The following is a 25,538-nucleotide window of genomic DNA, read 5'->3' as shown; positions in this document are numbered from 1 at the left end:
AAGTGCTATCTACTCTTAAAAGTTGTAGATATGCCAAACCTTCCTATCAAACCAAGGCACAAGTCAAATGGAGCATACATTACTCGCTCTAAAGATCTTATCCTGATATGTGGCATTATGAGAACCTGCTTAAGGGACAGATTTGTCTCCCAGAAGAAACCATCTTTCAGAATAAACTCCCACGTCATGTCAGATGGAGCACCTCATTGGCCCTCTGCAACACAATATGCAGACCTGGATGGGAAACCATAAATTCACCCCCAAGGGTTATACCTATGTCCGTCTTGGAGAAGGGTAATAAGTGCTTCGTGTAGAAATAAGGGTTGAACTTATCTAGCTTGTAAGAGTTCAAGAGCCATTACCCTAGTAAGTTCCTATGATCCTATAACTAATGTGACTCCACCTCACCTGAGGAAACCCCCAGACTCCCCATATCTAATCACCAACACAGCTTTTCCCTGCCCCCAACAGACCTACTCACTTGTCCCTGCAGTACCTCAAACTGCACCAACTCCGATGTCTCTTAATGAGCACAAAAAATTAAGATTACCTTCAAACTCACTGTCCACCACTCCAGCAACCAGAACATCCACCCCAGCGGAATCCATTACCTTTCAAATCCATATCCTACAGATCACTTACTGATGACCATTCTGCTCTCAGCCATCTGCAAAAGAAAAGAAAGCTGTAAATCCTCTGCATACACACAGACCAAAACTTCTTAATGACAACATTTGGTGGTGCCAAAGGCCTACCTGATTTAGTAACCACACAACAGTTACACTAACCCACCTTCTTTATCCTCAAATACCTGTAACCACCATATCCCAAAACATCTTGTCCCAGCCAACCAAGGAAAATAGACCGCAAACGACAGTGTTATACCACAAACAGTAATAAGTGAACCCGTGCATTTACCTAACACCAATTAATACAGAGAACGCAAAGTGAGCTATCAACTCGAATATGTTACCACTAAACATTGTGGAAAAAAGATAACATCCAATTATAGATGTAAAGCTAGGTACCTAAAGTTTGCATCTGGAAACCATCCTGAAACCACCACCTCCACCCAAGTTCCAACCTACAGTTTCTCATAATACAATATACAATCTTGCTTATGCATGCAGTCACTGCTTTCTTATGGTAACCCAGACTGCCTGAGCTCTAAATGGAACTTAATAAGTTAATATTGCTATGCAACTTACCAGCTATGAAATTGCTTCTTTTCTTACGTGTGCATCTTGCATGTGTTGTGGCATTCATGAAAGCCCATGTGCACTAATAAACGTACCACTTTCTTGAATTTGACAGCACAATACCAGCACCCACTAAGCAAACATCCTTCAATACTACCCTGCAGAGGCAGTTCAGAAAGTATTGTTGCTATCCCCCAAAGGGCCCCAGTCAAGAATGGGAATCAAGCTTTAACTGGTGTCTAGGAGGCAAACACACTAGCACCACACCAAAACATAGCAGGTCCCAGTAGTATGAATCTCCGATGAACAGGCAGCTTTCACTCAGAGGTCCATCCCTATTATCTGACTTCAACCCACAGTCACTTGCCAAAACTTCCCATAAACACAATTTACAAATGTACCAAAACAGGAGGCAACCCATACCTTTCAGCAACAGAGCTGATAGCATAGCAGGTCCCATACAGTAAATCTGAACAAAATGTTTGTCAACCCCCCAAAAAATTACTATGTACCTTCAATCTTAAGTGATTTTCCAGTAATCTGCCAGAAAACCACCATAAAACCTGGCTCGTACCCTGCTTCCCTTGCAACAAAGTTCACAGGAAACAAAGGCTCAACACATTTTTATTTATTTTATTTTATTTTACATTTGTTGAACAGGAGTTTCCAACTGAGCTCAAGACCTTTTTCAGCAGAGGCCCGGTATCTACATATAAGACGTTAGAATAGCAAATAGAGACATTCAACATTAGAATAAGACAAGAAATATGTAGGATGCTGCTATCATCAAAAAAGTAATTGTCAAGCAATTATAGCAATAGAGACATTCAGCATTAGAATATCACAAGGAATATTTAGAAGACTACAATCATCAATACAGTAATTGTTAATTTATACAGTACTTAAGTCACAGGATGAGTAATAATTAAAGAAGTAAGTAGTAGTCGTTTGACTAGTATGTGCTAATGTGGAGTTCTAAGGGAAGAGTATGCCTTATGTTTAGGAGTTTATTAGATAGAATAGAAAGTAAGTTGCCACTGCTGCGTATTGGTTAATCAGTACTGTGTAGGTTGATTGTGGTCAGGGAGGGTGGGAACAGTGGCAGGTCCAGTGTTTTTCAAAGTAGTCTTTGGTAAATAGTTTAAATTGTTTTGGATGAGTAAGGTTCCTTATTTCTAGTGGGAGTTTCTTCCATGCAATAGAGGGGTAATAGCTATATAAGTTGCAGCCAGTCTTAGATTTTGGTTTGTGAACCTTTAATAGGTCTTGAGTTGCACTTCGGAGATGTCTGGTAGGAGAGTAATGGGAAATGAGAGATGATAGAGCTGGGCACAAAGATGGTTAATATAGAATGGAGTGTATACTTTGGAGGTGAGGTTGGAGTGGCAGGTGCAGTAGTTTGAGCCAGTTCAGGTATGTTAGGAGAGACAGTGGTGAGATTTATATGTTCGTTGGGCTGCAAATCTGACTGTCTTGTGATAGGTTGGTAAGTAGTGAGGAGTTCCGATCTGTCAGTATTTGGGAGCAGTAAGTTAGACAAGGTAGAAGACAGGCACGAGTAAGAGTATGCTTGGCTTCTGCGGTGAGGAATTTGTTATTCCTGTACAGAAGTCCTGGCTTCTTATGGGTTTTTCTGATGCAATTGTTAATGTGTAGATCAAATTTTAGTTGGACATCAATGGTGATGCCAAGCAGTTTTGTGCAATAATCAATAGAAGTATTGTTTAGGGATGTTATGGAAAAGGAAGATTTGATGTGGTTAATAGATTTAGGAAGAAAGAGTAGCAATTTTGTTGTTTAAGGTTGAGGATAAGCTGTTTTTTGTGAGCCAAGTCTCATCTGAGTTAAAGGATGTCTGGGTAGTTGATTGGAGTTCGGAGGAGGAGTTAGCAATAGTGATGACTGTAGAATCATCTGGGTATTGGACTACGATAGACTGAGGAGAAGAGCAGTGAAGTGAGTTGGTGAAAATATTAAAAAGTAGAGGTCCAAGAAAGGATCCTTGGGGTACACCAGTTTTTACTTAAAGGGGGGAAGATAGTGCAGAGTCCCATCTGACTGACTGCTGCCTATCAGTGAGATAGCTGGAGAGCCATGCTACTGTATCAGGGGCAAAATTAAGTTATGTGAGTTTGTTAAACAGCAAATAGTGTGAGACAGTGTCAAAAGCCTTTGAAAGGTCAAAGAATAAGCAAGATATGAGTTTGTGAGTGTCTTTGGCTAGATTAATAGTGTTGAGAAAGGATTAAAGAGCTGTGGTGGTACTATGCTTGGCACAGAAACCATAATGAGTAAGGGTGAGTAGTTTTTTTGTATGAGATAATGTATTGCTTGTTTGTGTATACATTTTTCAAGGATTTTTGAGAGAGGGAAGATGATAGTGATAGGTCTGAAGTGAGATATTTCTGTGTAGCTACCTCCTTTATGAATAGGAAGAATGTAGAACTTTTTCCAGATAGCTGGAACTTTAGATTCAGAGATAAAGTGATTTATTAGGATAGATACAGGCACAACAAGGGAGTGTGCTGCAGTTTGGAGAAAGTATGAAGGGGCATAGTCTGCTAACACAGAGCATGGTTTGAGTTTGGAGAGTACGGTTTTGACATAGTTAATATGGACAGGTTTGAGAGACAAGAAGTTTATTGAGTTAGCAGTTGAGGGGAGTTTGGGGAGGTTGGATGTGTTGTTGGTTGAAGGGTTGGTGTTAAATAATTTGGAGAGAGATTCGATGAAATAAATGTTAAAGGTATTGGCAATCTCTTCAGGGGACCTGTCAGGACATGGGTTTGGTGACGTTGGGTTGCCAGAATGTAGTATCTGGTTTATAGCATTCCAGAAATGTTTGGATCAGATTTTATTGTTGTTGGGGGATTATAGAAGAAATCTTTTTTGTCTTTGTTGATGAGTCGTTTTGTTTGATTATGAAGTTCTTTGTATTTTTGCAGGTCAGCTGGAAGTTTGGATTGCACCCACTTTTTCCAAACCCTATCTCTGGCTTTCATAAGGGTACAGGTGGTTTTCAGTATCCAGGGTGAAATGTTTGCTTTTTTTCTGATCTTTTCTAGGTGGGGCTAGGGAGTTTAAAATGCTTAAGAAAGTTGAGTTGAATGCTTTAACTGCATTGTCTAGTGGGAGCTGTATAAGGAAGTCCCAGTTAACTCTAGAGAGAAGAATTTTAAATGTATCTGGGTTAAAGTTGGAAAGTTTATGGGAGGTGATAAGTCAGTGTGGTTTTGAGAGATGGGTGGTATATCTGAGCACTTTAATTGGTGATTGATCACTCAGGGAGTCAGGTAGATTTTCTGGATTATGGAGCTTGCAGGAATTTGAAACTAGTATCCAGTCTATCAGGGAACTTGGAGAAAGCACGTTATTAGTGTAGGTAGGTTCAGAGATTAATTGCGTAAATCCATAGAGATTTATATGATGCTGAGAGTTAGGATTATTGAGGCTCTGCCAATTAATGTTTACATCCCCAAGGAGGATAGTTTCATTAGGGATGTTTTGGGAGAGATATGAGAGTAAATTTTCCAGTAGTGGAATGTTGTCCCCTGGTGGAATATATATGGCTACTACTGTAATGGTATTATAGTCATTTAGTTTAAGGTTTGCTGCCAGAATTTTGGCAGGAGAAAAGGAGGGAAAAGGTTGCTTGGGATGGGAGAGAGTAAGGTAATTAGAGTAAACTATGGCAATACCACCGCCTTATTGTTGTAGGTGACCTTGGCGAATTATGTTGTAACCAGGAGGGAGAATGTCTTTATCATGATTTTGGGGTTTAAGCCAAGTTTCTGTTGCAGAGATAATGTCTGGGGTGTAATGAGATACCCATGCATGAAATTGGCTTACTTTGTTAAGGATACTTCAAGTATTGATAGAATAAAAAAAATGTGTTTGTTTGATGTGGATGATTGGTTAGAATTGAGGGAGGTATTTTGTGGGGTGGAAGGGTTAGAAGTAGGACCAAGATTAGGATGTATGTCACCTGATAGGAGCAGGGTCCTTGGAAATGATAAGGTTTCCTTTTCAGTGGGTAGTTGTTAAGGTATATTGCCTTAGTGTTCGATGAAAGATGGTAGGAGGGAGGGATTCTTATTTTGGAAATGGGTATGTTCATAGGAAGGATGGATGCGGAGATGACTATTGGTTGCTGAGAACAAGAGAAAGTGGCTCAGCCTCTTAGAAGAAATCAGACAAAGACCAACAACATGGAGGAACAAATATAAACAACTGCTGAAAAGTCAGATTATAAAGTTAAAATGATGACATTTACTGACAGCAGAATTTCACCCATTTAAAATGCAAATAAAATCTTGTAGTAGTTAGCATGATAAATAACTTGTAACCACCACTGTTGCCTTCTTTGGTAAAGGAGCAAAACAGGGCTATACTTAAAAAGATGCTAAATTGCTAGAGTAACAGGGTTTCTTTCAACATACAGTGTCCGCAGGATAAGAAGTCTGAAACCCCAAAAAATTTCATCATCTAGTGACTGAAATCCTCAGACCATCTCCATGATCTACTGGAAAATCAGCGATCCCACAGGGAACAGACTAACATATGAGCCAAAATTTGGACATTCTGCAAAAATCCAGATAGCCGAGAGGCATGGGTCTAGAACTCAGAAAAAAGCCATAGAGTTTGAGGAGACAGAGGTACTTACTACTTAAAATTAGAGTGCAATAGTTTCTTCTGCATCCATGATGAGAAGGCAAATGGCACGCCCGTGCACCAACCCATCAGAAGCAAGAAGTATAGCCTCTCAACCACCAGCCATATTGCCTAACCCCAGTCCTCCCAGACATGCCAATGTTCTTCCAAAATCCATGACTGTATGAGCAACAGGCCACAACAACAACAACAACAAAAAACCTACAATATAGCCACAATACCTCTCAACATGTCAGTACAAGAAATCTGGACATGACCTTACAAAACTAAGGAATCAAAGGCCGAAATATCGGGACACATTTAACATTGTCTATATGAGCTTAGAAAGGCAAAAACAGTAAGAAGGAGGCATCCCCATCAATGAGTATCCCTGCACAAGTTGAAGCCTAAAACCAAAAAGACTGTCATTATTGTCCGCACTCCTCAAAACCACAAATGTTTATGAGGAATCAAGCAACATTCTAATCAACATTTGGACTTCTGCTGTGGAAATATGGGAGAGATATGATGGCCACACTTTTCTGACCATCAGAGCCACCACACATGCACAGTGAGAACTATCAACAAACAGGTTCAGAGTCCACGAAAACCACTGGCAGTACCAGCTGAGAAAAATCCTTGCAAAATGGGCATGATATACACACACCTCAGCAGGGCTGGTATTAGAATGGGTATGTTTGACAGCAGAGGCCATTATCAATTTTATCGTAACAGGGTCATATCATAACCTTGTTCAGGTTAAACAGCATAATCAGAAATTAAGAATTTTTTTCTCATCACTCTTCTCCAACCAGCAACAGGTTTTGTGGGGCCCACACACAGTCAAGGATGATTAAGGGAGCCCCGTATTTCCATTTATACAGCCTGGGGAGTCGGGGGGGGGCACCAGACTCCTAGAAGTTCTAAGTCTCTGAATGATCTATGATGTATTTTATGCCTTACTTTTGAAATATAATTACTTGCTAGCTGCATTTTTTACTGATACCCAGAAGAATAATGTGTGTCCTGGCATTAGTGAGTGTGTTCACAGATAAGAATCAGTGATATTTTACACACACACACACACACACACACACACACACACACACACACACACACACACACACACACACACACATGCACACACACAGCATAAGCCATAGCAATAATAATTTTGTACTTATTTCAGCAAATAGCAATACTCTGTACAACATTGGTACTGCCACACCAGATCAATTATTGCCGTTTAGCAGTCATCAAACAGCAGCAGGGGTAAGTCACTTTGATTTACCTCACTGATGAGCAATGTATACCTGTCATTGTCCCCGATTTCACAGACCTTCCCTAATTTTGCTCATAATTTTGCTCTGTCCCTCTTAAAAAGTTTGATTTGCCAGAAGATCATTGAGGATTACAGACAGTCGGTAAATCTGGACATCAAAGTTTTATACTTATACATGCATATTGATCCAAATGGTGTTATTCTATTAACTTTTTTAAATGAATTAGAGTAATATTTAAAACATGTTCCTGATTTTGAACCTTTATTCTGCTATTAATTTTGACATTGTGGTGAATTCTACAGCAAAGAAGTTGAGAGTAATAGTATCTGGTGTTTTACCATATTTATAAAACTCCCTGAAAGAGAAAAGCATCCAAGATTGGAAGCATCAGCTCTTCTTAAAATCCAAGGTTTGCACTGAGATCAGTCACTCTGGGCTAGTGATCTTTCTAGTGCTTACCTTCCTCATTTTTATTATCAGCTTTATTCTAACAGGGCCATATCACAACCCTGTTCAGGTTAAAGGGCATATTCTGGAAATTAATACATTTTTCCCCAAACAGCAACAGCTTTTGTGGGGCTCCCACACAGTCATGAATATTGCTGATACCTAAAGCTGGCTATGTTTTTAGTTTTAGTGGAGATCATGTCCATCAGCAGGGTTTAATTAAGGATGAGGAATCATGTCAATGGTAAAATATTTAATGGAATTGTGAACCCTGTAACTTGATAAAACACTGTTACTACAACCAGAGATATCTTTGAATTTTAAAGGGGATATACATAAGGATTATTGCCCACTTGGTTTATTAAGTATACAGTATTGCTGTATTAGCTTTTGTTTGTTTAACAGACATGTTACAAAATATCAAGTTAACTGCTGTGGTTGGGGGCCCCCGAGGAACAGGGGACCCCCCAGCGACCGCAGGGTTTGTTGGTGCCTAAAGCTGGCTATGATTCAGCACTACAGGCAGAGTGTCACTTACTGCAGAGACCTGCAGCAGATACACCTATTGAGTGCAGTGACAGCTTACTTGGCATCCATTAGTAAGTTCATGTAGCTGCGGAGAACTGGCCATAATGGTCTTCCAATGGTGTGGGTGTGTACTGCAAATATTCAAAGCAGGTTAACATAGATGGCACACAATATTCCCTAGACAGAGATACTGTCCAGACTGCTCACAGCTGTCCCCATCACTGACAGTGGATGCTCATCAAGACATGGGTAATGTTCATCCAAGTCTGATGTAACTTTAATCACTATTTGAGGGCACTGTAATGGACATGGTCAATTCTTGTATGACTCCACTGTGGGCACACTCCACTAGACAACATACTCAGGGTCCTGCATTTAATGACAGCCTATTCCATTTTATCCATACCAGGTGTAACACCTCTATATGCCCAAACACTGTAGAGTAAAGGCCATAATTCTCCTAGAAAATCACAGTGGGGCCACAAAACATGCCTGAATGTGCATTACACTTGCTTCATTATTCCCTGTAAAAGCTGCCTCCAGAACTAACAATACTAGGCCATACTATATACCAAGCCAAGTATCCCACCTATTGAAGCACCACCTCACAATTGTAGGAAGTTATCCATAGAACCCTCTAGCCATGCAAGTGCTTATCATGGATACTACTTGTGATACTTGCAACTATTCTAGGGTTGCTACCTCCATCATTATGCCCCCAGTTCTGCAAATGATGCTGACTATGCCTGGCTACCCTTCTGTCTAATGTGGGTATTGTAAAGTCTGATGCACAGTGTAGCTAGACTATGCAATGTAATCCATAGCCTGGGTTTACAAATGCATACATCAATTTTATTCTGCATTTGTCTTGTCACAGACAAGGCGCTGCCTTTTTGCAAATACTATAATGTATTGGGTATATTTCTGCCTCTCATAATGGTCCAGTTCTGCTGTTTCCATTGACAGTTCATCCAGCTCCTCCTCCTCTGCTGGCAAAGGTATGCAAGCCAGTATGATAGGCTCCATCTGCTATAACTGATTCCATGTCATCACATTATGTAGCATGGCAAAGACTACAGATAACTTGCTGCAGGTTTCTATAACATATAGTAGTGTGTCATCAAAAGTATCCAGATAGTGAAAGTGTGCCTTCAGCAATCTGAATGGCTGGCTGTTGATGCGCATTGTCTGTGGCAGAGAAGTTCTATATACCATCCTTCCCACCAACAGGGAATTGTGAATGAGGGTAATCACCCATGGCTCCAAGGCATGTCCAACATCATCTGTAACACACAACAGCAAACATCATTGGGAGTGGCTTGCTACAAATGTTCATGGGACGGGATCTTCTTGGCTTTATGTTTGGCAGTGTGTGCACCTACCAACTAGATGACCCTGTGAAAAGCCTCTCACATGAAATGCTGGTATAGACCACATGTGTGCCAGATGCTTGAATCATGGAACTGCAAGTCTGGTGCACAAACATATTATATATAATATACCATGCCACCTGGTAGTTGATAGAGTGGAAGCCCTTCTGACTGTTACATCAAATGCTGTGTAAAGTAGGGTGGGCCTTGATAAAAATGTGCATACAGCTGATGGCCCCCAGGACCTCAGAAAAACATGTTATTCATAGAATTCCAACAAAGTGGTTGTTTTCTCCACTGTAGTCTGTAGAAACCAAATATGCTCCTCCATATGCAACATGATCTTATCAAGGAGCTGCTCTAGAATTAACAATGTCAAAGCCTGCAAAACTCCTCATATATCTACTGTTAGATGTTGGAAGGTCCTAGTAGAAATGATGGTTAATGCTGTGCAAACCATTGTGTGCATTGAGATAAGCAGACCATGCATCTCTCTTGATTACATATGGGGTGTCAAAAATCTACTAACTCCCATATGATGTCTACATGGTGGTAGTCAAATATGCCCTAGTTATAGTGGTGATGGTAGGTCAGCCACTGAAGGTGTCTTGTAAAATACAATGTATAGAGTGATGCCATACAACATAAGAAAATGATTTCCAAGGTGGCCACTCGACCATGTTGATCAGCTAAAACAAAAGCTACTCCTCTTATCAGTTCAAGCAATATACCTTTTCAGTTATACATGATAATAATGTGCAGGTAATTGTATCCCCATAGCTCATCACCCCCTATGCTTAATTTCATAATTTGCATATGCAATAATTCTCATTATCATGCATGCAGGTATTTGCATTTTATTTTGTAGAAATTTGCATACAAGTCACACTATGGTTTTCTCCATTGTAGTGGTCATGCTGTGTGTGTCTGTGAATCACCCACTTTCTACACATCACCACCCACTGCACTACTTCACCTATCCCAGAGAGCCACTTATTTCTGAATACCTCCCTATAAATACTAGTTTGTTGATTATCAGGATGTTTTTTCATAAATATGAATCACTATATTCTTACCGATTTTTCTAAATGTCCATTGCAGAGGAAATGCGTATACATGCATGTGTGCACTATTATGTTTATAATCATAGTGTTTTAAGTAATGCAGAGCTGGGAGATGCAAGTGAGAAAAATGTTTAGCTCAGTGAAAAAGACCTCATTATCAACTAATTTGCATGTCTCTGAATTGCATATAATTACCACCAGTTCTAAATAACACTTTTCAGTTGTAATTGCTTATGACTGAAACATTTCCTGTGTGTAGATTTAATGGGCTTTATGGACTTAGCCCTGGTTTTCTGGTAAATCTTGGGTTAGCTATGTGGATTTGCAGTATATGTCAGTGGAGAAGGAGTAGGTGTTACCATGTATGCTGGAGGTTGGACTCTTTAAGACTGAATTCTAGAAGGCTTTGGAAAGTTGCTTTTTCCTTTCCAGTTTCAGTGTTGTTATGTGCTTAATGATGTTTTGTAGCTGATGTGTTATTCTAGAGGTACGATGTTTACTAATACAGGGCTGATGTGAGAGGTTTGTCTCCATGTTTGTGGGTGACTATTGTGGTAGACACTGAAGATTTATGGATGGAGTATTTAAGAATAAACTCAGATCGTGGCTTTGATGAGGATGAGGAATAGTGATGGTTCACATGCTGACTAGAACGTGGCTACTACTAGTGATGGTCTCACCACAAGAACACTTAGCTAGAAATCAGAGTCTTTGTTCATTCTTTCTCTAGAAGTGAAAACATTGCACTAATCTCAAACTGGTTCCTGAGAAGCAGGTGATCAGCAGTCTTATCCCAGATATTGCAGTTGTCTGTGACTTGCTGTAACTTTCTCTAGATGGATGCCCTAGACAATATGTATACCACCTGAGCACAATAAAGGGCTAAGTAACACAACTGTCTACCAGTAAAACTGAAGATGTTTCCACCAAAATAGCAAACAGACAAATCTGGAAAGTCCCATAGATACAACTCAATCAGAGGGAGTCAGGAATCAATGCCCCTGTGCTCTTTCTATTATCAGGAATAAAGCAGCACCACAAATCCCAAGTTGACTCCTAGATGAAGTTTGCAGGCTTAATGACTGGTAGTCCTTAAGGAGTCTAGAAACTCAAGTCCATCTTCGCCTTCTTTTACTAGAAGCAAAACTGAAGAAATAACGCCAGGCTGATTCCTGAGCAGTGGTTTATAAGTTCTCCAGTGATCTGTAGTCTTGCCCTAGATGTTTTAGATTTTAAAAGTAAGATGGCAAAAAACAGGGAGAAGAAAGCTGAAAAATGCTCAGTAATGTAAGTGTTTACATTCTTTAGCAGTTAGGGGTAGTATTGAGCCACTGTTCAAGACGGATGCCTTGCTTAGAAGCTTTTTGCTTGGTGGATGTTTAAATATTATTTTTAATCACATTTGGTTGTTTCCATGATCTGACCATACCCTAAAGAAATTATGTCTAAAATAGATTACAAGGTAAAACAATCTGTTTGGAGCTCCTGTATCATCACAAGAGAAAGTCGACAGAATTCTGCAGCATGCGGAGGAAATGACTTAAGAGCTCATGCCCCTGTGACTGACGTTAGGGAAAACAATAAAACCAGCAGAAAATATTTTATTGCATGCAGCAAAAAGTTTGATTGAGTGGAAAGTGCAGAACAGTGGCAGGAAATGAAATAAGAAAGTTACGTGCATGTATAGAAACATTATTAGAAAAGCAACAATATTTAAAGTGCAGAACATAGAAAATTACAGTCATCAGGCTAAGTGAAGGGTTGGAAAGAAAAGAAGCAGTGCGATATGTAGAATGGTGGGTGTGATATGTAGAATGGTGGGTGCGATATGTAGAATGGTGGGTGCGATATGTAGAATGGTGGATATGGACGTATCTGAAGGAACCGACTATGTAAACTAAGAGATAGAGCGCACAAAGTTGGCAGATTATCTGGAAATGCTAATAGACCAAAACACTTCATTATAAAATGCCATAGTGGCAGGCTTAGAGAATGGATTCTAAAGACTGCAGCACTCAGAAAGGGCTTTATGATGGGTTACTATACAATGAAAATAGTAGATGGTTTTGCACCACAGATTTATTTGAAAAAAGGTTTGACATTTACAACAACCAGGAGTGGCAGTGTTCTAAATATATCCGGCAATGTTCTAAGTTATCTTGTAAAGAAATGTGCCATGGGACAAGAATGAAGCAGATATGATATGATATGATATGATATGATATGATATGATGGAAACATGCTGGTGACTGGAGGGAGGGGAGGATTCCCCTTCTAATGTAGTAAATGCTTTAAATGCTTCAACTGGCACAGCAGAAAAATGCCTGTTAATTTTACAAACTGTGAGCAAAGTGGAAGAGATGGGGCCAAGCCTGATAGTGCTGGAAGAAAGGGAAAATAGACCAGAAAAAGAAGGGCAACAAATGGTGTAAGCTGCTAACCTGAGTAAGCACATAACTACGCCTGACATAAGCAGACAGAGTCATGGGAAGACCATAGATATATTGATAACTTTGACCTCAGGGAGCTGTGTAGGAGCCCTGTGGGAAATTATTCTGTTAGGATGAGATTTTCTCTGAAAGACAGGCACTGGCAGAAAGAACTCTGGAGAGAAAATGATAACCTGGGGACTCCAAGAGGGGAGGAGGAAGAAAGAAGATGGGCTATAAAGAACTGGCATGAATAAATGCAGCAGTGAGAGGGAAAAAGTAGGCATTTTTCCAGAAAGGCTTGGGACAGAGGTCCCGAGGTTGTGTGGGTGAAGAGACCACTAGCTTGGTAAGGTAGTAGTGATGACAATAAGAACAGCATGTGAGTGTTTAGGGCATTTTTTTTTTTTTTTGTTTTGTTTTTTTAATGGGGCTAGTGGTGGTGCAATAAGGGGTAAAGAAATACTGCACATCTCTTTTTCTGTTTTTATTTATATATTTCTGCTACTTGATATGATGAGTGACTATGTGAATAAGAAGCAGAAGGGACACCCTATATTAATTGGAGGGATGCATGGATTTGAAAACCCTTTAAATATTAAGAAGTTGGGGATTGCTAGAGCATCTGTAGATAAAGGGGAACATATCAGAGTTGTCCATTATCACCAGGATTATTTTTAATGGTCATTGAATGTCTGGTGCAGAGAGTAAGGTTGATAAGGTAGCACAGTGATGGAAAAGGAGTGCCATACATCTGTTTACAGGTGACTGTATGAGGCTGCTTGTAGATGTAGGTGAACAGTTATTGGAGATTTTGGAGACATTCAGTAGTTTGTGCTGAGGGTCAGGGCTCAGTTGCCACCCCTAAAAAATATGCTGGTTTATAGTGGAACTAAAAGGATGGAGGTATGTCATGCAGATATAGCGATGGCTGGAGGTAAGGTACTCTGTACCCAAATAGGGGTAACTCAGAAAAGTGTGGGATAGAGAAAAGCAGTATCCAGAACATTGAATATGGTGATTTTCACAAAGTGAAATGTATAAAGGAGAGAACTGTGGGGAAGAAATTTCATAGCCCATTTTATTAGGGTGGGGGCATTGTAGCTATGCTTTATTTAGGGTCATCTTCTGCTTTCTACCCACATATCCATAAATTACATGAATTGGGGTTGTCAGTACAATGACAAATAGACTGCATAATTTGGTAGGTAATTGTGGAATGTATATTATATGTGAAATTGTCAATGTAAAACTGTTTTGCCGAAAACCCTATTATAAATCAAACAATAAAAATGACAGCGTTAAAATCAATACATAAATGCTCTGGCAGTTAATTTAGAGGACTAAAGCTCAGAGCTGATAATGAGCTGCATCACTTGCTCAGAGTACAAGGTTTGATTCCCTTCCAGCTTTGTTTACGTGCTGTGTGGCTATAAGCAAGTCACTTAACCAGAAAATGCTCCCACATCACCACTGACAAGGGATTATTGACCATGTGCTCTTGTAAGAAACAGTTGGTGAGTAAAGCATAGACATCAGATTCTTTCTGGGATCACAATAATGGCTGAAATTCTCTTACAATAGCTATCGCATCTTTTTATCACTACGAAAACTAAAAGAGTTAAAATGCATTTAACACTTCTTCTCCAGTCTTCTCCAGTAACATATAAACATGTTGTACTCTTTATTTAGAATTTACGAAAAAACAATCCCAAATCCAAACGTTACAGTGTAAAACGATTTTAATAAAATGGATGCTGAAAAAAAGTATATATAAGTACCAAGCTTTCAAGCACACACCTCTTTCCCAATGTTCACAATACATTACTTTCTCACAGCTTATATACTAAAAGAACACAGTATAATTAGTACAAATTAGCAAGCCTAATTACATAATTAATTCTCTAAAAGTTTTTTTTTTTTTTAAAGAACAGTATATCATATGTAACAAGATTTTTTTTAACACAGGTTTTATACTGCTAACTGTATTCAAACCAGGGGAACATCAGCCCTGAAATAATTAATCCACTTGCACTCAGCTAACTCAGTTTTGTTCAATAAATCTGAACAGCATACATTTAAGTTTAGAGTTTTGTAAATTATTAATGTTGGAGATAGAGGGGGTGATTTAGTGAGCAAAACTGAGTTAGCTGAGTGCAAGTATATAAGCTGTGAGAAGTAGTGTATTGTGAACATTGAGGAAGAGCTGTTTGCTTGAAAGCTTTGTACTTGTATATACTTTTTTCAGCATCCATTTTATTAAAATAGTTTTACAGTGTGACATTTGGATTTGGGATTGTTTTTTTCGTATTTTGGTGTTTCCTTGGATCCTTCAGCTGCCTTCCTAAGGTGTTTTTGGAGATGGGGATGGAAGTGAGTTAATTTAGAATTTCACATCCAATGAGAAATAAATAACATTTCTTAATCCGAAGCTACCAGTTTTCAGCCAAATTTCCATGTAGCAGTCTGCAATCACAAGGCTAATTATTGTGGGTAGAAAGCAGAAGATGACCCTAATGTGCAGTGATGTATACACATAGCAGAACTAATTTCATATCCGCAGTATATTTAACAGCCTTAGGTAATGAAAACGCCAAGTTCAAAGTCAAGAAATTGTGAAATATGCCCAGGTATACAGAGGGATGGAGCCTGCATTAGAAAATGACAGAATCCAAATCAAATGTACTAAATCTTGACATGAGCTGCTGAAAACCCTGGTGTTGAAGAAACATCTATCAAATATGTGGTGAATTTTAAGAAATATGTATTAAAGTGCATTCACTAAGCAAAATATATATGGGAATAAAAATTCACAACAACAGTGGCTATCTTATACTGTGCTAATGTTGAGCTTAAAAGGCAGTGAAGTGATAAACGGATAGCTTATGCATGGAAACATACTAATACAGCAAAAAATTAGAAAAATATGTATATGGACAAACATCTGTGCTAGTTGCAATTTCAAGGACTGAAATTATGACTAGTTTAAATTGTGAAAACAGTTCTCTTATTTGTCCCTTTCCCAAAAGTACAGTGACCTCAGTGACATTATATTCTGAAATATGAGTTATGAAGATGGGGAGGAGGGGGGTATAGCATTTTTGCAAAAAAAAAGAACATGTTTGTGTGTATGTATATGTAGTAATCTAGATCTAATGTCAACAGTTACTGTCCATGTCCTGATGATTAACTTCAGAGCAGGCAAATCCAAAAGGGAACCACACCCTTCATTCCCCCTGCTAAGTATATATAATAACTCTGAAAATACACCCCGAATTGTCATTCTTGCACACTTCAATCATCTCCTTCTGTCGACCAAATTTTGTCCTAAACTGATGTCAACTTTTGAGAAATTCACTAAAAAGGACATAATCCATATATACTTGTATAGATGGATATGTGTTGTAGTGTCTATATTATTTCCATAACAGACGTATTCATCAAATACATCTTCCATGAGCAACAACTGCTGAAAATTACTTCAGCAAACCGCAAAATGTTTCCCACATTTCGCAAACACTTGCTCACCAACAGTCCAGAACACACACTAGATTAAATCAAATCCACCCAAGTGGGGGACTTTGCCCCCACAACCCACAATGTGGGAGGCTGTGCCCCCCACACCCCACTAACTATATTATACCAATGCTGAGATCACACTACAGTGGGGAAAAGAGCAATGTTTAAGTGATGGCCAAGTGTTTGTGTACCATGGGAAACATTCTGCAGTTCTCTGAAGTGAATTTCAGTGGTTGTTGTTCATGGAAAATGTATTTGATGAATATGTCATTCATGGAAATAATATAGACTGGTGTTGTATACCTGAAGTCTTTTATGATAATTGGGATGAATATGCTTAAAGTTAATAAAAAAATATTTTATTTATCATTTATGCCATTTGCAGTGTGTCCAGCTGGGGTAACTTTTTTCTTTCTATTATATATTGTGATATGAAGCTAATACCCACATGTGGATTCCTCACTGTCATCATCTGTTATATTTTGATTTCCAGTGGGACAGTTTTTCTACACACAATTCCAAAACTGACATCACTGGCAAACATAGTAAAGGTTCCATGGAACATTGTCTGTAAAGACAATTAAGAATCTTCATATATGCTGTATACATGCAAGTTGCAATTACCATGGCCAGTGATATAATTTCCTTGGCCAGAGACATTCTTAGATTGTAATAACATATACAAAAATGAATGCACACCTCATTTCATGCTAGACTGTAAAGATAGTCTCAAAGTGAATGCATCTATGTACTTATTAATATTATTATAAAATACCATGGATCTAATGTACCACTATTGATGTTATTCAGAATAGAAAATGTAGAATCAGCTGGTGTGGACAGTCAAGAATACCCAACAATGGAGAAGAATAGAAGAGAAACCCCAAACACCCATCCTGGATGGACATACTTACGTTATCCACATCATCCCATCTTATCTGTTCGACTCCTGCAGCATCTGAGCTGTTAATTGTCCTTGGATCTCATCCTTGTTGCAGTTGGGGCTCCCTCTTCTGTGCCACAAAGCTATGTTTGGTGATTTGATTTTTAATAAAGAATGTAGCATTGCATTGGTAGGGTGGGGTACAAACACCAAGAACATGGATAAGAGAAATGATATACAGGAAGAGATGCCTGGAGCATATGCAAAAAAAGAAACTTGCACAGGACAAAGCAGGTGTACAAGGAGGGTACTGACATACAGGGGTGGACATCACACTGAAGACACATATACAGATTTGGTGTTAGAGATAATTGGACAACACACCAGCTATATGAACGTATGTAGTGATGGAGGTATACTGCAGTGGGGACATGGCAAAATACAAGCAACTGTTTAATCACAAAGCAGTGCGAGAAGGGAATTCTCTCATGAATTAAGTTTTCTGCTAGATGCACAAACACACACACACACACACACACACACACACACACACACACACACACACACACACACACACACACACACAACGATCCCCATACACACTTAACAGATGATTATGGTGTGGTAATTATGTAATAAAAATGTATGTTCTACTTTTTATTTTTGCTCATGTATTGATATTGGTTATCCACACTCTGTGTGTGCATATCATAACAGGTCCTTCAGGAACACAGCATGGTACTGTCATTGACAGAGGAGCGTAGGCTGTGTTATTCTTTGGATAGCATTTTTTGTCTGCATGTAACCTGTACAATGCAGGATTAATTGTTCAGCAATGTTAAAACATTGTGATAATTATTATTTCTTTAACTTTTTAGTCCACATGCAGGATTTGCACTGATGTGTAGTGTTGGTGCCTTGATTGCTACATCCATTAATGTTATTGAAAATAGCCAGAATAGTTTCACAATTAGTCTGGGTAATTATGAAGTGGCAGCTGTGGTCAAGCAACTAGTGACAGATAATGTAACAGACTTGCACAATATATCCTGTGGTATCCAGAGGATGGGCAACATCTGTAGCTGCTGGTGTGGCATCTGCCATAGTGAATGTGGAGGCTACTGAAGCACAGATGGACTCTGTGATACCTTTATAATATGATAGTCTTGCATAATAACTTAGACACTATTGTAAGATTTTGGGAGCAGGCCAAAATCTCATATGTGTTATGACAAAAAACTGCCATTGGTTAAGACTGGCATGTGATGTTTAGAATCTGGCATACTTGCACCTGTGTCACTGTTGGAGTACTATGTGAAAGCAGAGTTATTGCTATGATGCTACACAGAATGATGCCTTAATGATATCACCTTCAGACAGTAGCTACACCATATTCAGTTTATGCCTTTACTTGTGAACCTTCTTACACAGATGTATTCATAACCCCCCCACCTGACTTCACTGTCCTGTGATGAGTTATTTAGCCACACCGCTCCTGTGAGTTTTGGCCAGTTCCTGCCACTTCATTTTTAAGCCTGATCTGAAAGTGGATCAGCCTCTTACTGGTTGTGAGCTTTTGCCACCTCTTACTGCACACCATGGATGAACCTGTGGCAGTGAGGATGTGCCTTATATGCCATCTCTGTAAATAATGTCAGTACCTGATGTGCGCTGTCCTGTTTGTCTGATGTACACCCAGGCTTATGTACAGGTGATGACAGCTGACCACATAATACCTTTTCCCTGGTGTTTAAAGTGGTGTTGTCTGATAGATCAGGGACAGGAGGCAGGTACTAGTCAATATGCTTTGTTTATATCATGTCATAATAACATCCTGGCTAAATGGATCATGTTAATCCTGGTACACTCTCACTGTAAATTGCCATGGGAAATAGTTTTCTACCAGACAGTGCTGCATCAGCAGCACATATGTATACTGGGTCTATCTACCTCACCCTGGCTACTGATGTTACTGCCTAGTATCTCCTTCCATGTTGTCTTCATTATCCCACAGATGCTATATTCCTAGTACCTGAATTTGTTGCAGTAGAGCTCTAGCTCTCTGAGGAACAGGCAAACATGCTTTGGTGATATGTTGTGCAGTAGAGTACATACATACATACAGATCATTCAAGATGTTTTCTCATATATATGCTGGAGGCATCCAAGGATGTGCTCAGGCATTAGAAATGGGATTTCCACATTTGAAACCCATCTTCAGTCACAGATTACACTGCTGGTGCACACCACAGAATAATTTCCTTGCAGCAGTGTACATGTTTCAAATGAATATGATAAGCCATATCTACGGTGGGTAAGAACTGTCATAATCAATCAAAAACTTAGTTCTGTTAGCCCTTTATATATGCTGCTTTCATGGCAGTATGGCTAACTATACCATGTACAGATGCTTTTCTGAATATCTACTTGCACTCTAGATGGCTATGATGACTATACCCACTGACAATTCTTGTAGTCCAGCCATCCTCCAAATGTGTGCATCAAGCAGCCTGCCAGGGCACTGGGTACAGGTGTTGGTTATTATCCTGCCCAGAGAACACAAGATTTGGCTGCTAATGGAGTGCCATCTTTTTTGATTGACCAGAGTCAGATCCAACAATGACAGAGGACATGAATGTGACATGAGTACAATTAATCCCACTTAGTACCCTGGGGAAGTGAGATATGCCATGTAATGCTTCTATGGCTATACGATACTCAACTGGAATTTGTAATTGCACTTGATGGCAGTGGTCTGGAACATGCTGATGTTAACCCTATCACACTGGAATGCTTTAAAGGTCCACATATAAGTTCATAGGTCCATATGTCATTACTAGGGTAATGACCCTATAAGGCCTTTTTAAGCCTAACCATGCTTCCCAAATATATTTGGCAGGTTTTGGTACCACACAATTTATTGGGTATATTGTACAAATGATTGAGCATTTATAAGCTTCCCATTATATGCAGAGACTGACATAATTTAATTTTAAAGGCTATGGCTTACCAGAAAGGCTGTGTGGCATTATTTGTGGTTCACGGATTTAGCACAAAACTTGTATCAGCTTTGTCCATGGCATACATTTGTCACTTTCACGTCATAAAGTTAATTGAGGAATGGGATCAAATAACGCTGGCATCTCACTTATCATACCAGCAGTAACTGTCACTTTTGTTGTTCTTCCATGACAAAAAAATCGGTTCACATGAAATTCTCACTCTGCCCAAATTTGAGCACAATGTGTGCACTGTGCAACATTATGCTTCTTACTTTTGTCCCCAACCACTTTTTACTTCTTGCTTTTCTTGGCATGCTGTGACATAGGTCCAGTTTCAAACTACTTTTTAACATGATTTTCTTTTTGTGTTCACTACTTTTCATGAAATAGACAGCTTTTCAGAACCACAGATGCTCTACAATTTTTTTCCTTGTTTTATTTTTTATTACCAGAGCAGAGGACTTTATCACCATCACGCAGTATACAGATGAAGGCTGGAGGACTGAAACCCTGGACTACAAGATGAATTTCATCAACGGCTCATGTCCTATTAACTGTCAGGCAACATCATATAGCAGCATTCCTTTTGCACAAAGTGCTTTGGAATCCAGCCCTTTTGTGTAATGGCTTCAGGCTCATAGATGGCCAACTGTGTAAAATATCTGGTATCACAGGGCGCAATGTTGATCCTTGTTTTACGCATCTATCTATGTGCTCGTGTGTGTGAGTGTGTGTATGTGATTGCTTTAAGGCAGTTCAGGCCATTCAACAATGGAGATGCTTCTGAAGAATGTTTCCATCCTCTTACCTTCTTCTTGTTGCATTTTTGAATACAGTGTACGCCTTGCTGTCAGTCCCTTACACTAATTTAACCACACATTTCTCTCCCTTTCTTCATTCTTTGGCTTCTGTCAATATGCAAAGAAGCATCATTTTGTGAAGTCACTCTTCTTAAGTTATTTAAATACATTCGCCCTCCCATTGTATTCCATAGATCCAGAGGACTGAGTGGCTACCACACCAGTCTGTTTTGCTTTCTTAAACTTGATGTCTTTTGAGTTGTCTGTCCATACTATATATTAGTCTTGGTTTTATATAATCAATTTAGTGATGACTCAGTATCTCAAATAGTGCAGATTACCATGTCAGTTCTATGTCTTCCTTCCAGATTTAGCACTCTCTTGGGAATATATAGCCTTGCCCAGATGAGCTTTTTCATGCTTGGTGACTTAACCATTTATGTCTGCAGGCCCACATGCTAGAACACTGAAACTGCAGCATCACTCTGGACATGACAGATAATATTCTGGTCTACTGCAGCCAAAATTATATTGCATTTGAAAAATAAGATTTAATATACAGATATGCATTTATTTATTTAATTGATCTTTCAATTATTGTTATTTTCAATTTGATAATTATGTCAAGTTTTTTATTTCAGTTCTTGCAATGAATCATCCAAATCTATGTTCCAAGGTCCTGCACAAATCTGTTTTCTTAACATTTATCTGGCATAATTCTACAATATTCTTACATATATTGGTAGCACAAAATTTGACAGACTTTCCCAGACACAACTGTATACCTTTTAAGTATTTATTAATTTGGAGTCCTTATTTTTGATCAGATAGTTTACAGTATTCACCTGAATGAGACTAGCATTTTCTTTTGCGGCATTATTTCTAAAGTATTTACTGTCTTTATTTGATTTGGTAACTATTTTTTTCTTTAAAACTGCAGGTAAATAAATGCCCAGTCCTTCTATGAATCCTTAGTTATCTTAAAAGCAATATGTATTATTTTGTAAAACCAATCCTTTAGTTGAAGATGGTCTAATTTAGGTTTTAGTCTTGCATGATTGTATTGATATTTTAATAAATATTACTTACAATAAGTTTCAGTATTTTCATGACTCCCTGATTAACAGGACTGCTTCTCAAACTCTATAAAACTTTTCTGCATTCCTCCATGACCAGAAAAAATAAATGTTTTTTTTTTTCTTTTAATTCTCTACATAACTATACATGAAGAAAATCTTTCTTAACTTTCTGAGCTTCAAAGAATAATGCATCATTATATCACAAGCTATTCATTCCACTTTTTTCTTACCTTAAGTCTAAGCCCCCAACCCCATTGCCCCCCCCCCCCCATTTACCAGATCTACATTTAGAATCAGGCTAAAGCAGTCATCATCCATGGATGGTTTAAATATATATTTTTTATGCCCTGCCCTATTATCTCATCTCCATGTCTAACATGCAATAACACCAATATGGTGCTACATCAGTGGATGAGCTGTTCATGCATTACTCTGCTTTTTTGGAGGGGGAGATCTGAAGCTCAAGGTCTTTATTGTTGGTTTCTGGTCCACTGATAATCCCCTAAAGCTCCCACTCTGGGACTGGTGAGCCAACAAAACTGTTGCTCATTTCCAGTCCCTAGCCGAATTTGTAAGTGACAAGCTCGGCTACTCAAAGCCAGTTAGGGCTCTATCCCTCCCCACCATAAAGTGGTCTATTCATTCTTTTTTGGAAAACCTTCTCTCCAGTCTGAAATTTTAGTTCTATACATGTAGCTGAGGATTTTGCTGTAAAACCTGTAAATAATGTCATTTCTTTTAAACTGCTTTTGAAAACTAGATTTTCTTCAACATATTCTGTTGTACAAGCAAGTTCTTTAGTTAACTAATCTACTTTATCATTATTCTGTAACTCAAGTTTTATCCTTCTCATGGACCTTCAATACTAAAACTGGTTCTTAATTTATCCTTAATATTATGAAAACTGCTTAAACCTTCTCCATACAAACTCCTTTTATCATCTGTGTTTTAAAGCCTTTTTGACTATATATAACATAAATGACTGACTGAAGAACATATTTTTTATTCCAGGATGTAAATCCACTACCCTTTAACAGCTACTAACCCTATTTTTTGAGCTTATTAGTTTTTAGGACATTTGAATTTAATAATTTGCTTGTGCAAGTTATTCAGAATATAGCAGTACTTCTTGTCAGAAATGATAACTTTCTAAAATATATCAGTGGCTTATTTCATATCTTTGTTTGTTACTTATCCCTTCTCAAGCAAGACACCATTAATTCTCAAGACATCATCTTCAGCAATATTTTAAAATAATTCTACTCTTAGTCTGAAAAAATATGACACATTTTCAAATTAGAGTGAGGCAACATATTTAATATGTACCCTCTTCTCCTTTAAAATAAGTATGTGACAGAATGAGAGACTGCTTACCTATTTATGCTTAAGAAATGATGACAAAATAATGATAAGTTTGGAAAAAAAGTAGATTTTGAGTCACCAATGAAAAACTAGGGGAGCAGATATGTTTTCTGTCTCTAGACACAGTGATTCCTAGCATTTGCTAGTATTGACAAAACGGAATGGATGGTCTTGTGTAAAGTATTCTTGGAAAATGAATGTAGCACCAGCAGCTTAGTAAAAATGTATAATATGTAGAAAGAAAGAAAAAAAAATCCCTCAAATGCAGAACTACCATTGTGCAGATGATTAGAATATGCAGTAGTGTAGGGTGCTTGATTGAGGTTTATTAATAATAGTGTGCATTGATCAAGATTAATTTATAAAGTTAAAAGACATAAAATGTATACATTAAGGACAGTCTTAAAATGGAACAGATATTTTCAAAGACATTTTACTTACATAACTATATTTAAACTATTTCTGGGTGGTATTCCAAGTTTGAAATAAGGCTGCTTTTCTGAACAAAGTAATATTTTATGTGGGGAATTATAAACTCTGCCAGTTAACAAGATGCAAAGATATTACAGAAGATGCATGAATGTTTAATTTTCAAAAGGTGGCAACAATAAGATAGTGTGAGAAGATAGGGTACACTTAATTCATCTATGATGTTGTACCTCTCATTTTTGAGTCCTTCAAATTAATCAAAAGGTTGAATGCAGATAAAATAATTTAGCACTGAAGAAGCACCTTTGATCTTAGATTTAAAACCTTCCAGTAATCAGTGAATGAACCATCAAGAAATTCTCACCTCACTGTTTATAATGTGCTTCATCAATATGTTGATAGCTCACACATACAAGTCTACTGCCATAAAGCATTTAGTGTACCTATATTTCATACATTTGAAGCATTGAAGCTCATTCCTTTCCAAAATTATCAGTCCACATTTACACTTCAGAGACTTATTTCCTTTTATATCCATTGTCTGGGGCTGTATTCACAGTATGGGTACGGTCCTATACTTCAAAACAGTGTCCAAACCATCGTACATATCAAAAAATCTACATTTATATTTCAGACTTTAACTCCCATGACAAACTGCTTGAAAGGAATTATTTCATCTTTTATTTTACATCCTCTCAGAAATATAGTCTGCATTTTCATTTACAAAGCATTGGTCCAGGAACTAGAAATATCACATTTTAGTATTTTGTATTGCTCAGCAAGGAGTGAAACTCTTTGAATAGCTCACCAAGTCATTTAGGGTGATTTGTCATTTTATTTATTAATGTAATTTTGTTTTTAGAAAAGTTTAGCTAGCCAGCACACTTTTCATACATAAAGAAGTGCATTTTTTGTGTAGAATACTTGACAAACAATATACAACCTGCAATTCTGATTGTACTGAGCACAAAGGATGCCATCCCTAACTTTTCAGGTCTCAAGTCTTACAATCTCCTTAGATGATTTTGAAATTCCCTTTTTAATGGAAAAAAAGGGATTCAGCTTTGCTGATACTAGAGATGACAAGGAAATTATAGTTTTAACGCCACTCAAATAACCCCATAAATAACAACAGAGAATAAAAGAGCAATATAATTATACCAACAATAATTCTTCCCAATAAGAAACTTCTTTCAAATGACTGCATTTATCTAGAAATGTCTCCCCTTGAAAAACACATCATGAGCCATTTTATGCCCCAGAAGGAAGTGGTGTTCAAATCACTTACTGAATATTGTGCCCTTTGAGCTGAACTATCAGAACACAGGTGTACATAGTTAAAAGGAATAAATAAACAGTTACTTGGTTTACAGAAATAGATACTAAAGAACAAATGAACAAGGAACATTTCTGTAATTAGGGCAAGACAAACTAAGGGTTATAGGAATGAGCATTTCTCACAGAAAGTGTGAAAATGTATATCATTCACTGCTA

Source organism: Protopterus annectens, chromosome 5.part1, assembly GCF_019279795.1.
Source record: "Protopterus annectens isolate FY-2018-M chromosome 5.part1, PAN1.0, whole genome shotgun sequence".
NCBI classification, from domain to species: Eukaryota; Metazoa; Chordata; order Ceratodontiformes; family Protopteridae; genus Protopterus; species Protopterus annectens.
This window is presented reverse-complemented; position numbering follows the sequence as displayed.